Source organism: Hyla sarda, chromosome 10 (assembly GCF_029499605.1).
Source record: "Hyla sarda isolate aHylSar1 chromosome 10, aHylSar1.hap1, whole genome shotgun sequence".
NCBI classification, from domain to species: Eukaryota; Metazoa; Chordata; class Amphibia; order Anura; family Hylidae; genus Hyla; species Hyla sarda.
Genome location: NC_079198.1, coordinates 97,249,365 through 97,262,620, shown reverse-complemented (window position 1 = coordinate 97,262,620; position 13,256 = coordinate 97,249,365). Strand labels below are relative to the sequence as shown.

Sequence of the window (13,256 nt, the reverse complement as noted above, 5' to 3'; positions counted from 1 at the left end):
TAGTTCTGGACATTGTTCAGTCTAATTCCATCCAGGCTCCTGAGCAACAGCAAAGCTCAGGTGTGCTGTGTATTGTGTGTCCTAAGCAGAGGCCTACTTCAGCTTCAAGTTTACTACTGGTCATCCTACAAGTGTCACTCGCAGGAGGATTACATGCCCCTGCAGAATAGCTTACAGTGCCTTGGAAGGACCCTAGCTACCAGAATCACAAATTCTACAATTCCGTCTGGTGAAAAGCACCACAAGTCTCAGAACAGCAACAAGGCTGGCAAGGGGTGGGCTGCACTCTCACACTAAGGCCAGCTGTCTGTGTTATACCAACTTCAGAAGCTCAGTAAAGGCAGTTAACTGTAACTTGACGTCGGTGTGCCCATCATTTCTGCCCCAGGAAGACTGTCTCCTACCTTTGGACCGTGGATCGGATAAATGGTGCCCTGGCGTCACAAAGTGATCAAGGTACGTCTACCAACACCCAGTGTCCACCACACATAGAAGTAAATGATCCTCATATCAGTGGAGATCAAATAGAGTAACTGTGTGCAGATTTTGAACTTTAAATTAATGGCAGCTTGAAAAAAAAGATTTAAGAAACTCATTAAAAAAAACAAAACATATGAAAACCAGAGCACAGCTAATGCCATGCTGATTTTGAGGTGTTTTTTTTCTTTCAGAGTGGTTTTTGCCTGTGCGTTGAGAGGTTAACCAATGCACTACGTTAATTCCCAACACATGGCTTGAGAAAGAGATACAGGCCAAAAGTCTGAAGAATCATGACTGACAAGAATAGGAATTGTTCAGACTGAATGACATGTAAGTACTTAGTAGAATCACCTGCTCCATTTAGTTAGGTTTACATAAAAGAACCTCAAGTTTACATGCTGGTGAGCCGCAGACATTACCAGTTTTAGTAGAAATCCTGACTGTAGGACTCGAATCCAATGTAGATGAAGCTTCATCAGATCTTGTGCCTACCAAGCAGAACTGCTTATTATAAGGTCAATACTTATCAAGACAATCTGCTAAAATCTCATGTGGGGTAAAGAAGAATGATCAACAGTCTGAATCACTGATCTGTGAACTCAGACACCTGAGTCTTAAAGGAAAAAATGTTCTTTATGACCAAGGGCAGTTTTATTACATTATAGATGTAGCAAAGCCGGGTTGGTCAATTATGACTAGTCACAATTTGTTGTATATCATTTCCCATCACTTTCAAGAAAAAAACTATGAAAATTGCATAGCTTTTTAGTATTTATTTTACAATAAATAAGCAATATAAGTATTTTTAGCATTCGCATAAGTACAGAATCCTCCACAAAAAATCTGCCACAAATCCTAATGAGATCCTAAAATATTTCCACAAATTTTCTCTATAGGTACAATGTAGTGCAGTTGAGTAGCTTGTGTACGATTTTCCAAAAAGTGTGTTCCTTTCTGGGGAACTATCTACCCTCAAATTCTATTTGGTTTACCTTGGGGTAGATAAAACTTAAATCTATTGCAAAGTGCTCTGCTCTTAGGTAAAGCACATTACTTATTAGGACATTTTGCTAATGGATGGCTTGGCCCACTTGGGACATTCAGCTACTAACTAAAGCCGAGAGCCACGTCCAATGTATGATGCTGAATGAAATCAAAGGATGCGATAGATGCTCATTGATTTGAAAAGACTTTTCTTGTAGCTATGCTGCAGGGAAAATGGGCAATTACACTGCAGTCTCCCCATTGCAAACCGCTGATTCTAAATACCTCCCAGCAGAAGAACATCCAAGGACTGCAAGTCTGAATCGGCAATGAAATGTGAGCGGGATAGGTCCAAACTGGAATAATACTCCTCAGGCTAGGTTTCCACTGGTTTATTATTATTATTATTATTATATTTTTTGTGGCATTTTTTTTTTTTTACTGGAAAAAATTCCAGAAAGACTGCAACTGCCTTCTCCTTTTTTTTCTGTTTTTTTTTGTGTGTGGAAACAGCCAATTTTTTACCCTGGTACCACTCCGTGGGTCGGATGCAGGGCACCCTGCGCACAGGGTATAAGGAGGGTGCCCTGCATCATAGCATCACTACTTCCCTATACTGGCTGCATAGCACACAGCAGTACATAGTACACAAATGTATACTATACAGGAGCCCAGACTCCCGTCACTATATTGACGGGAGTCCCTGCTCCTAGTGGGGCTAAGTTTTGCCTGCAGCTATACAGCCGCGGGTTCAGCTCAGGCTGGAATATACAGTAAAGCAGCGACCTTTATAGATCATTGCTTTACTGTATCCCTAGCTGGACTGAGTGTTGTTCGCTGGCCCAGCAAAGAAGGTGTTAACTAACGCTGCTGAACATTAAATTTAGGTGCATGCTAAAACACACCATGTGAACAGAGCCTCACTTACCACCCTTGTCCCTGTCTGTAGCCCTGGCTCTAGTGACGTCATCACTAGAGGTGGAGCTACACTGAACCAAGCCATATCAGAAATGAGGGTTAGTGAACATCTGTTCACTGTATACGGTATATAGCCATTTGTATAGATGGCTGTATACTTTCTACTCCTGCTGACTAGTTAACTCTTTTCTTGCTAGGCTGGCAGCCCAGCGAGGGGTTACAGTAAACCAGCAATCTATACAGATGCAGCTTTATTGAATATTTTTGCTGGGCTGGAGATATACAATGTATACTTCCTGCCCATCATGAGCTGTGCCCGTGGTTGTATAACTGATCCCCAATGACATCAGGAATGCAGCACTGGATATGGGATGCTGGATGAAACCAAAGGATAGGTGAGAAGATGTTAGATCGCGGGTGTCCCCAGTGGCGGGGGCAGCAGCGGCAGCGGCTGGATCACAGAAGATTGCAGCTTCCGTGTTCGTGACGTCACGCCACACCCTCCATTCATGTCTATGGGAGGGGGTGTGATGGCTAGTACATAGCCGTTGTGCCTCCTCCCATAGAAGTGAATGTAGGGGGCATGGCGACTTGCAACGCAAGTCATTGGGCACGGAGTTTTCTCCGTGCATCAAATGACAGGGATGCAGCAGCGGAGATCGCTGAGGTCCCCAGCGGCGGGACCCCCATGATCTAACATCCTATCCCTTATCCTTTTGATAGGGGATAAGATGTTTACAAAGGAGTACCCCTTTAAACTCAGTTATAGGCTTACAGGTCCAGCATAACACTACCCTATTGGGAGCTGACTTTTGAAGACAATCACTTGCTTCCTGAGAATATTAATGTGTTGCTTGATTTACAATATCTGATCTTGTTCATTATATATAGAGATGAGCAAACTTTTAAAAACTTCGATTCGGCCGTTTGACAAATTTTCTGAAAAAATGTGGTTCGGTCCAAATTTATTCACAGCTAATCTGTATTAAAAATGGCTATTTCTGGCCTACAGAGAGCCTCAATAGGGGTGTAGAACAGTTTGCTTTGTTCTAACACGCATAGGAAGTGTGCTGTGTTAGTGAAATAATACTGTTATTCAGTATGACATGCAGATTACAGGCATCGCTATTAGAATAACTGCGCCAGAGCGTCTGAATGTGGCAGCAGCGAGACTATATGGCGTCAATAGATTTTTTCTGTAATTTTAATTTAATTTGAATCTATTTACATTTTTTGAGTAACCATTCTGGTGAGCATCGTGCTGGCGGTTTAACATGATGGCGAGCTACCACCTGTTCCAGCCCGTGCCTCTCACCACCCCCCCCCCCCAACTATCCTACTCTTTTGTGGAACTGCAAATGTTTCATTTAATCAGTAATGGTTCATTGTGATCGCTCCAACCTGTTTCATTGGTCGACAACCATAGGGCCTAAGGCTTGAAAAGATTACATGTAAGATTTTGAAATTGAAATTTAAGATTTTGAAATTGAAATTTAAGATTTTGTAATTGAAATGTAAGATTACACTCCCAAGTTTTAATGTCCTGGCCCCTGGCGTGTGGTTACAAAGGACCAAATGACCAAAGGAGTCACATGTCACACGGCAGCACAATGACAGAGCCTGGAGGTGGCATCAGTATGAGGAGACCATATAGTGGCTGAATGACTGCCTGGAGTTTGTGGCAGAATAAGGAGACCATATAGTGGCTGAATGACACAGCCTGGTGGTGGTGAAGCATGAGGAGACCATATACTGGCTGAATGGCACAGCCTGGAGTTGGCTGAAGCATGAGGAAACCATATATTGTCTTAATGGCACAGCCTGGAGGTGATGAAGCAGGAGGAGACCATATAGTGGCTGAATGGCACAGCCTGGAGGTGGCTGAAGCATGGAAACCATATAGTGGCTGAATGAGACAGACTGGAGGTGGCAGCAGCTGCATCAGGAGTCCTGAAAGTTACCCGGTGACAGAGTGGTGCGGTGGGTGGCAATACCAGTACCACCCGGTAACGAAGGTGAGTGAAAGAAGGGGAACTTGGCATCAGGTGTGTGGCATCAGGCAGGTGGAATGATCAGAAAAGTAGCTGAGGCAGGAAGGCAGAAGAAAACAGTCTTTTTTGTCAAAGTATTGGTGTGCACAAGTAAGTATTGAGGATATGCATTACTTAAAACTTAACTTTTCTTAGGATAAAATATATGGACCCAATTTTTTTTTTACATCTAACAAAAGGAAAGGTGTGCAAAAAACACCATGTGCCACCAATACCACCAAGTATTTATGCGATGCAAAAACCTCTAAAAGGTGGAAGGGAAAGACGTAGGATCCACTGTAACAGATGTGGGTAAAAACTTCCCCTGTAAGGCTCTACTCTCGCACTATTAATTCCCTTATTGGCAGGTGTAACTCGTCCTAAAAAGGGTGGCCCCACACAGGAACCTCTCCCTATTTCCACCTACAAACACTGTCATTTCCCAGGGTTTTTAGTTGGACATAGGGAGAGATTCCTGTGTAGGGCTGTGCTATTTAGGAAGGAAGAGTAACACTTGCCAAGAAGGGAATTAATAGTGCGAGAGTAGGGGCTTACAGGGGAAGGTTTCACACACACACCTGTTACAATGGACCATACGTTGTTCCCTTCCACCTTTTAGAGGTCTTTGCATCGCATAAATACTTGGTGGTATTGGTGGCACATGGTGTTTTTTGCACACCTTTCCTTTTGTTGGATTAAAAAAAAAAAATTTGGGTCCATATATTTTATCCTAAGAAAAGTTAAGTTTTATGTAATGTATATCAGCATCAGCATGAGGAGACCATATGGTGGCATAATGACAGAGCATGGAGGTGGTAGCATTAGCATGGGGAGACCATAGAGCAGCACAATGACAGAGCCTGAAGGTGGTAGCATTAGCATGAGGAGACCATAGAGCAGCACACTGACAGAGCCTGGAGGTGGTAGCAGCAGAATGAGGGCCATGCCCACTGAGGGTTGAGTCTGAGGAACCCACCGACTATTGACTGGGGATTTCAGATGTCACTTGCGATGAAGTGAATGACCGAGTGAACCGATCAATCACGGCTGCTGGGTTGCTGGTCAAGACATGACTGCTAGCTGACACCAGGAGCTCAGACCTCCCGCTGCGACTGCGGCTGCCACACACCCCTACTTTGCTGCGACCTCTGCCTGCGCCTGATGAATTTAGGCCTCTGCCACTACTCTGTGCACATCCTGGCACTACTCTTCCTGACATACTTATTGCGTATATGAGGGGAGTACAATATGCTTCACAACTCTTAAAACAGTATTTGTCTAGAACAGCAGCAGGTGTGTACTATTGGCTGTCCTTTCACAGTTTCTAGGCCCTTGACAGATTAATAGGTACAAATAGAACACTACTTAGATGTATGTATGTGGTATGTACTTATGAAGAAAAATGCGCTACAGTACACTTAAGAAACTTATTTTTGCACAACACCAGCCATACACAACAATACTGCAGCACACAGTCGCTGTGTACTAAACCCAAAATTGCACTCTCTCACAGACAATTAGGAATGGACTGCCTGCTATGTATTATACCATCTACAGACTAGTTAAACCAGCAGACCATTTGTTGTGGAACAAAGAGGGCAGAAAAATGCGCTACAGTACGCTTAAAAAAACGTATTTTAGTAAAACACCAGCCGATGATTACATTTCCCTGGCCTTTCACAGTATCTAGGTCCTTGAGAGTTTAACAGGTACAAAATAGTACACTACTTAGATGTAGGTATGTGGTATGCACTTATGAGGGCAGAAAAATGCGCTATAGTACACTTAAAAAAGTATCTGAGTACAACACCAGCCGGTGAGTACTTTTACCTGGACTTTCACAGTATGTAGGCCCTTGAAAGATTAACAGGTACATAATAGTACACTACTTAGATGTACGTATGTGGTATGCACTTATGAGGGCAGAAAAATTTGCTACAGTACGCTTAAAAAAAGAGTTGGAGTAAAACACCAGCTGGTGATTACTTTTGCCTGGACTTTCACAGTATCTAAGCCCTTGACAGATTAATAGCTACAAAATAGTACACTACTTAGATGTAGGTATGTGGTATGCACTTATGAGGGCAGAAAAATGCGCTATAGTACACTTTAAAAAAACTTATTTTTGCACAACACCAGAAGTACACAAAAGTGATACAGCACACAAAAGCTATGTGCTAAACTCAAAATTGCACTCTGTCAAAGACTATTCGGAATGGACTGCTGGGTAATATGCTGTCTACAGACTAGTATAACCAGCAGATGATTTGTTGTGGAACAAAGACACAGAATTGCGCAGAAAAATTATTCCTGCCTCCTCTGCTAAGGTTTATGAAGTTGAGGCAGCTTGTTGAAATGTATGAGGCAACAGACAGCTCTCTGCCCCTCTCTGTAATACAATGCTGTGGAAAGTGACTGGGAGGTTAATGGCTGCAGTAAAAATCCTTTTCAGTGAAAAGTGAAAAAAAGCACTGCTCTTTGTCCACCAGAACGCTGATGTGACTAGGAGGTAAAACGCTGCTGGAAAAAGCTTTTCTGTGTAACACACACACAGGCTGTCCGTCCTATCTATCTGCAGTGTAATGAAGGAAGTGACTAGCCGGAATATTGCTGCCGATTATATAGGGCTGTGACATCACAGGGGTGACTGGCTGCTGATAGGCTGCATTCTGCATGTGATTCAGGGTCCCGCCTTCCCAGGATTCCTTGCTCCACTTCCTCACATGTGGATCTGCCATTTTAGATGCCCTGGAGCCTGGCCCACACTAAATGGAGTTTAATGAAGAGATTTGCGCGATAGAATTGCGGTGATATTCACATTCGTTGTGAATCAAATTTTTCATGAAATTCGTAACGAATTCGGATTCGTCAGCTTTGATTAACTCCTCTTTAATTATATATCCTGTAGGTGCAATGCATGTGCACCTGTTGTATATAGGTACAAAACCCATTTTGTACCTGCCACAAAAAAGTAATTTACATTTATGACATATAAAACATCCTGCAGTTTTAGCTTTTAACCCACATTTAACAGTATCTTTACATAATATACTGTATTATTCATATTTATGAAATATCCGATTATTGCTTAATACACAAAATGTTTAACAATTAGCTATGAACAATCTGTCCCTTTTACTCTACTTAATACACACTAACAGTGAAAGGAAAAAGAATGGTAACTACCACCAACACATTATGTGACAGGCCAAAATACTATGGGACCGTGTTTGATGATTTACAATAACAATTTAGCGTGCTGCGCCGTATGTAATTGTTACATCCTTTAAATGTTTCCTGCTCTCTCAATATTTAGACAGATGTTCTTAATTAAAGGCAATTTATCTCTGGATATTTTTCTGTGCTTTATGTATATTTATTTTATATAGTGAGGTTACAGGCGCATCAACCCCATTCATTTTTGCATTCTGTTTAGAGCTCTTTAAATAATATTTACAATGATCTTTTAGCAATTTGATGAAGGCATACGTTTCAGTGACTAAAAGCAAATGTCATAACAGATGTCTATATTATGTGTCAATAACCTCGCGCCTTACCTTTAACCCCATTAGGGATCATTTCGGCCAAATTAACTCTCAGCAGTGGTCCTCATGGACCATATATTAAATCATGGAGAATTCCATGGAGACAAAGCCCTCGATCACTTTTTCCATAACACGTAATTTTCTTAACTCTTCTTAACCATGACAGATCCAAGCTAAACCTATGCATTGTCCTTTCTAATGATTGTCAACGGCTACCTCTCCACGCATAAACCGTAAAACAGTAAAACAGCAGCGTTAATATGTTAATAATACACTTTTCCTTACCCATATCAGATTGTGGCAGCGCCCATTATTCCCCAAAGGAGTCAGTGTTTAGGAGATTGCTGTTTTGCCATATGGTAGTTAGGCCCTCACTCTGCCACTATATACTATTAGGCTCCACACTGCCCCCCATACTGCACCCACATAGTATTAAACTCCCCTTATGCCCATACATAGTATTAGGTCCCCTTCTGTGCCCCCATATCGTAGTTAGGCCCTTCTGTATACCCATACAGTACTAGGTCCCTTCGAGTCTCATTGCCCCCATATAGTAGTAGGCCCAGAAATCACCATTATCCTACGCTCAGCTAGGTTTGCATATCTTCAAGTTAAAGGGAAAGCAATTTTTTTTAAATCAACTGGTGCCACAAAGTTAAACAGATTTGTAAACTTCTATTTAAAGATCTTAATCCTTCCAGTAGTTATCAGCTGCTGTATGCTCCACAGGAAGTTGTATTTCTTTCTGGAGTACGTTTCTGTCTGACCACAGTGCTTTCTGCTGACACCTCTGTCCATATCAGGAACTGTCCAGAGCAGGAGAGGTTTGCTATGGGGATTTGCATGTACTCTGGACAGTTCCTGACATGGACAGAGGTCTCAGCAGAGAGCACTGTGGTCAGACTGAAAATAATTCAAAATGATATAAAAGAAATACAATATATTACAGCAGCTGATAAGAACTGAAAGGATTAAGATTTTTTAATTTAAGTAATTTACAAATCTGTTTAACTTTCTGGCACCAGTTGATTTAAAAAAATTGTTTTCTGCCGGAGTACCCCTTTAAACATTTTGGGGGAGATTTAGCAAAACCTGTCCAGAGGAAAAGTTGCTGAGTTGCCCATAACAACCAATCAGATTGCTACCTTCATTTTTAGGAAGGCCTGCAAAAAATGAAAGTGTCACACTCTAGTTTCTGTAGACTGGAACACTGATTATAGTGGATCCGCTGGACCTGTGTGGTAGATGACTCGGACCGTACAAGGGAGCGGAGTCTAAGGTGCCGCTGGTTTTCACCAGAGCCTGCCGCAAAGTGGGATGGACTTGCTGCGGCAGGCAGCACCCAGGTCGCTAACCCTGGCACGGCTCGACCACACACGCGGCTGAGGAGATACGAGGCACAGGTGAGATAAGGAAACTCGTGGTCAGGATAGCAGAAGGTCAGGGCTGGCGGCATAGTAGCGTAGTCAGGAACGTAGCAAGTGGTCCGTAGGCAGGCGGCGAAGGAGCAATGTCAGGTCACAGAGCAAAGGGTATGATACACGGCAAGGCAACTCTCAGAAACGCTTTCTCTCAGGCACTAGGGCAACAAAGATCAGTCAGGGAAGTGTGGGGGGTGGAGGAATTTATCAATGAGCCACAGGTGTTACTTCACTAATGGGCTCACTGGCCCTTTAAATCTTAAAGCTCTGGCGCGCGCACGCCTTAAGGGATGGGGACACGTGCCGGAGAAGAGAAGCAGAGGCGGGGGGCAGAAGAAGCACCAGGTGAGTGACGGGCTGGGATTCGAATGCAGGCGCATCCCGCAGTGCGAATCCCAGCCCCGCCGGCAGCAGCAGGTAACGGGACCATGCGCTCACGGCCAGCGTGTGCAGCCAGAGCGCATAACGTAACAGAAGAAGCAATCTGATTGGTTGCTATGGGCAACTGGACAACTTTTCCTACACAAATTTTGCTAAATCTCCCCCTTTGTCTTTCTCTTTCTCACCATATCCCATAACCTACATATGGCTATATACCCAAAATAACACCCACTAATTCAAGAGTACAAGCTCTACTTTAAAAAGTAGTCATCTCCTATTAAAATACTTCATTAATAACAACATACAATCAAAAACAATCCTATGCTAAAACCTTTTTCCACATATTAAATCAATGTCAGCTATAGACATCCACCATGGTAGAATCAATACTTCCCTTTTCTACTCTACATCTTTGTTTTCTTTCTTTCCCTAAATTTTTGGAAAACAAGAAAATGTTCAATTTATCCAACAACTACCTGCCTTTTTGATCTTAAAAATCTCATAGGAGACTGAATCTACTGTACATGAATAGAAAGAAAAGGCAGGAGGACAGCGCCTCGTGTAACTCTGTGGGTGAGGGTTGGATAATATCAAAGGTGCTAGATGGACTCTCACCTTAAAACCCCCTTGGCTTTGTGCGTAAAGGAGTAGCTGAAGGAGCAGGACTGCAGCCCGTCAGTGCTCAAACTGGTATCCCAAGCAGGAACTTGTCAGTGGTAGTATATTGGAAGAAGAAAATGGTGCACTGAAATGGCGCTAGATCCGCTTGATTTCCAAAAAGGATGCAAGACCCCGAAGTATTGAAAAAGCATTAATGTATTTATTGATACCAAAAACGTACAAAGCAATAACACGTTTCAGGAGGTCCTATCCCGCTTCTTCAGATTACTTCATTGTCCTGCGTCCTGCATCCTTTTTTGGGAATCATGTGGATCTAGCGCCATTTTCTTCTTCCAATCCACTACTGTACATGAAGGAACCTTTTGACATGTGGCGATTAGACTGAAAAGGTCAATAATCATTTTTTGTAATGGGCCCAGCGATCTGTTAATGAAATAATGCCTGTTCATGGGATTTTGACAGTTTTACAAATTGTCGTTTTGTAGGTGTCTAATATGGCATGTGTGGCCTAAGAATAATAGAAGTAAAGGGTCACACATACAATCCAGCGACCATTTGTGTGGCATTGTTGGCCCAATACCACGTCATGTAATAGGCTCTGTAAATAAGATCGCCCCTCCTATCGGGCAGCAGTCGGGCTGTATGATAACAATTGGTCATCTCCAATCCCAACCATGCATATTACTTATAAATGACTGCACTACCAAATTCATCAGACTTGGAATTGTGTATAAATCTGTGACTGGACTGCACATTGGGCCACAATGAGATGTGTTTCTATGTATATCAAGCATCCATTCCTCTCTACTTCTCCATCCATGAATATACACAATCCTTCTGTAGTAAAGTAGGAATAAGCAATAAGCAGCTCTATCAGATTCCCTATCTCATTTTTATTTTTTTTACATAAATATGATAATACCGCAGGCAAAGATAAATGAAAGCATTGTTTGACTATTAACTAGTTTTTTTTTTTTTGCCTCTCTCTGCCCTGGACTCAGCCAATGAAGCACTGAGCTGAGTAAACTGAGACAGACTGATTGCTAGGGACGTAATGCCTGACAACCTCATATAAAAGGCTGCAGCGGCAAGGCAATGTCTCCATAGCAACGAGTCTGTCTCAAATGAATCACCTGTGCAGGCGAAAAGCATCTTGGCAGTAGGGAAGCCATGCAATCCGCCTTCTCATGATGTGATATTAAAGGTGTCTCCCACCGCAGTGTTAAAGGGGTACTCCACTGGAATGCATTTTTAAAAAAATCAACTGGGGCCAGAAAGTTAAACAGATTTGTAAATTACTTCTATTTAAAAATCCTAACCCTTCCAGTACTTATCAGCTGCTGTATGTTCCAGAGGAAGTTCTTTTCTTTTTGAATTTCCTTTCTGTGTGACCACAGTGCTCTCTGCTGACACCTCTGTCCATGTCAGAAACTGTCCAGGGTAGGAGCAAATCCCCATAGCAAACCTCTCCTGCTCTGGACAGTTCCTAAAATGGACACAGGTGTCAACAGAGATCACTAAGGTCACAAAGAAAGCAAATTCAAAAAGAGAAGAACTTCCTGTGGAGCATATAGCAGCTGATAAGTACTGGAAGGATTTTTAAAGATTAAAGATTTCTAAATAGAAGTACTTCACAAATCTGTTTAACTTTCTGGCACCAGTTGATTTAAAAAAAAAAAAAAATGTTTTCCAGGGGAGTACCCCTTTAAGAGAACCATTTATAGTCACCAAACATTACTGGGGGTCGAATGCTCAGACTAAATACGAATAGCTCCCGTGAATAGTTGCAAGTAAAATAAATGGGACCGTTTTGAGACCTAAAAAGTAGGTTGACACAAAGTCTCCCAAAATATCACTTTTGCTGGGAGTGTTTCTCAAAAAATATATAACTTCTGAATGTAACTATGGATAAGACTAATTATAAGCAGAGCTATACTGATCTCTAGGCACAGCAGGAGAGACCTTATATATGTGTATATTTGTGCAACTGGTATCATAATGTCTACTTGTCCAAGGTAATCACAGGAGGACATCCAGAGAGGAAAGGGTACTGTGGCAGGTGTCGTAATAAGTACATCACTAGGTTTTGTTTAATTTTTTAGAAGAAATATTTTAAAGCCAAGACCAGTGGGTGTGAACCTACTGGCTTTGGGACACTCCTTAAAGGGGTACTCCCACCCTAGACATCTTATCCCCTATCCAAAGGATAGGGGATAAGATGTCTGATCGCGGGGGTCCCGCCGCTGGGGACCCCCGCAATGTTGCATGTGGCACCCACCTGTTTCTTGTCCGGAAGCGCTGGAGGGTCTCGGTCGCGACCACGGGAACGGAAGTCCGTGACGTCAGGACTCCGTCTCCATGTGACGTCACGCCCCGTCACCTCAATGCAAGTCTATGGGAGGGGGCGTGACGGCCGTCACGCCCCCTCCCATAGACTTGCATTGAGGTGACCGGGCATGATGTCACACAAAGGCGGAGTCCTGACGTCACGGACTTCTGTTCCCGTGGTCGCGACCGAGACCCTCCAGCGCTTCCGGACAAGAAACAGGTGGGTGCCGCATGCAACATTGCGGGGGTCCCCAGCGGGATAAGATGTCTAGGGTGGGAGTACCCCTGTAAGGTATTGTCTGAGTGATCTCATGATAATCACTTCTTAAACCCAATGCAGGAATCTGGACATTGGTGCAGGAGACCACCAATTTGTTATGTGTAGGAGTGGTCGTGATGAGGTGACAGCTGGGCTTGTGGACCACAGGACACTGGTGGGATGCTCCATAGCGGAATTAGGGTATAGGCCAAGTTTAGGGATGGCAGAATTCTTGCGTAGTGAGTGGGCAGGCAATAAGTCAGGACAGTTACTTATCTGGATATTACTT

The 13,256-nt window shown here is 43.0% G+C and overlaps 1 long non-coding RNA gene across 1 annotated transcript in view; it reads left to right on the top strand.

The window, feature by feature from the left end:
* Positions 1-371: 371 nt before the first annotated feature.
* LOC130294049 (uncharacterized) overlaps positions 372-13,256 on the top strand; it is a 50,293-nt gene continuing 37,408 nt past the window's right edge. The window contains exons 1-2 of the long non-coding RNA XR_008848369.1: positions 372-456; positions 672-810. This is a non-coding gene — a long non-coding RNA (uncharacterized LOC130294049). The remainder of the gene's footprint in view (positions 457-671; positions 811-13,256) is intronic.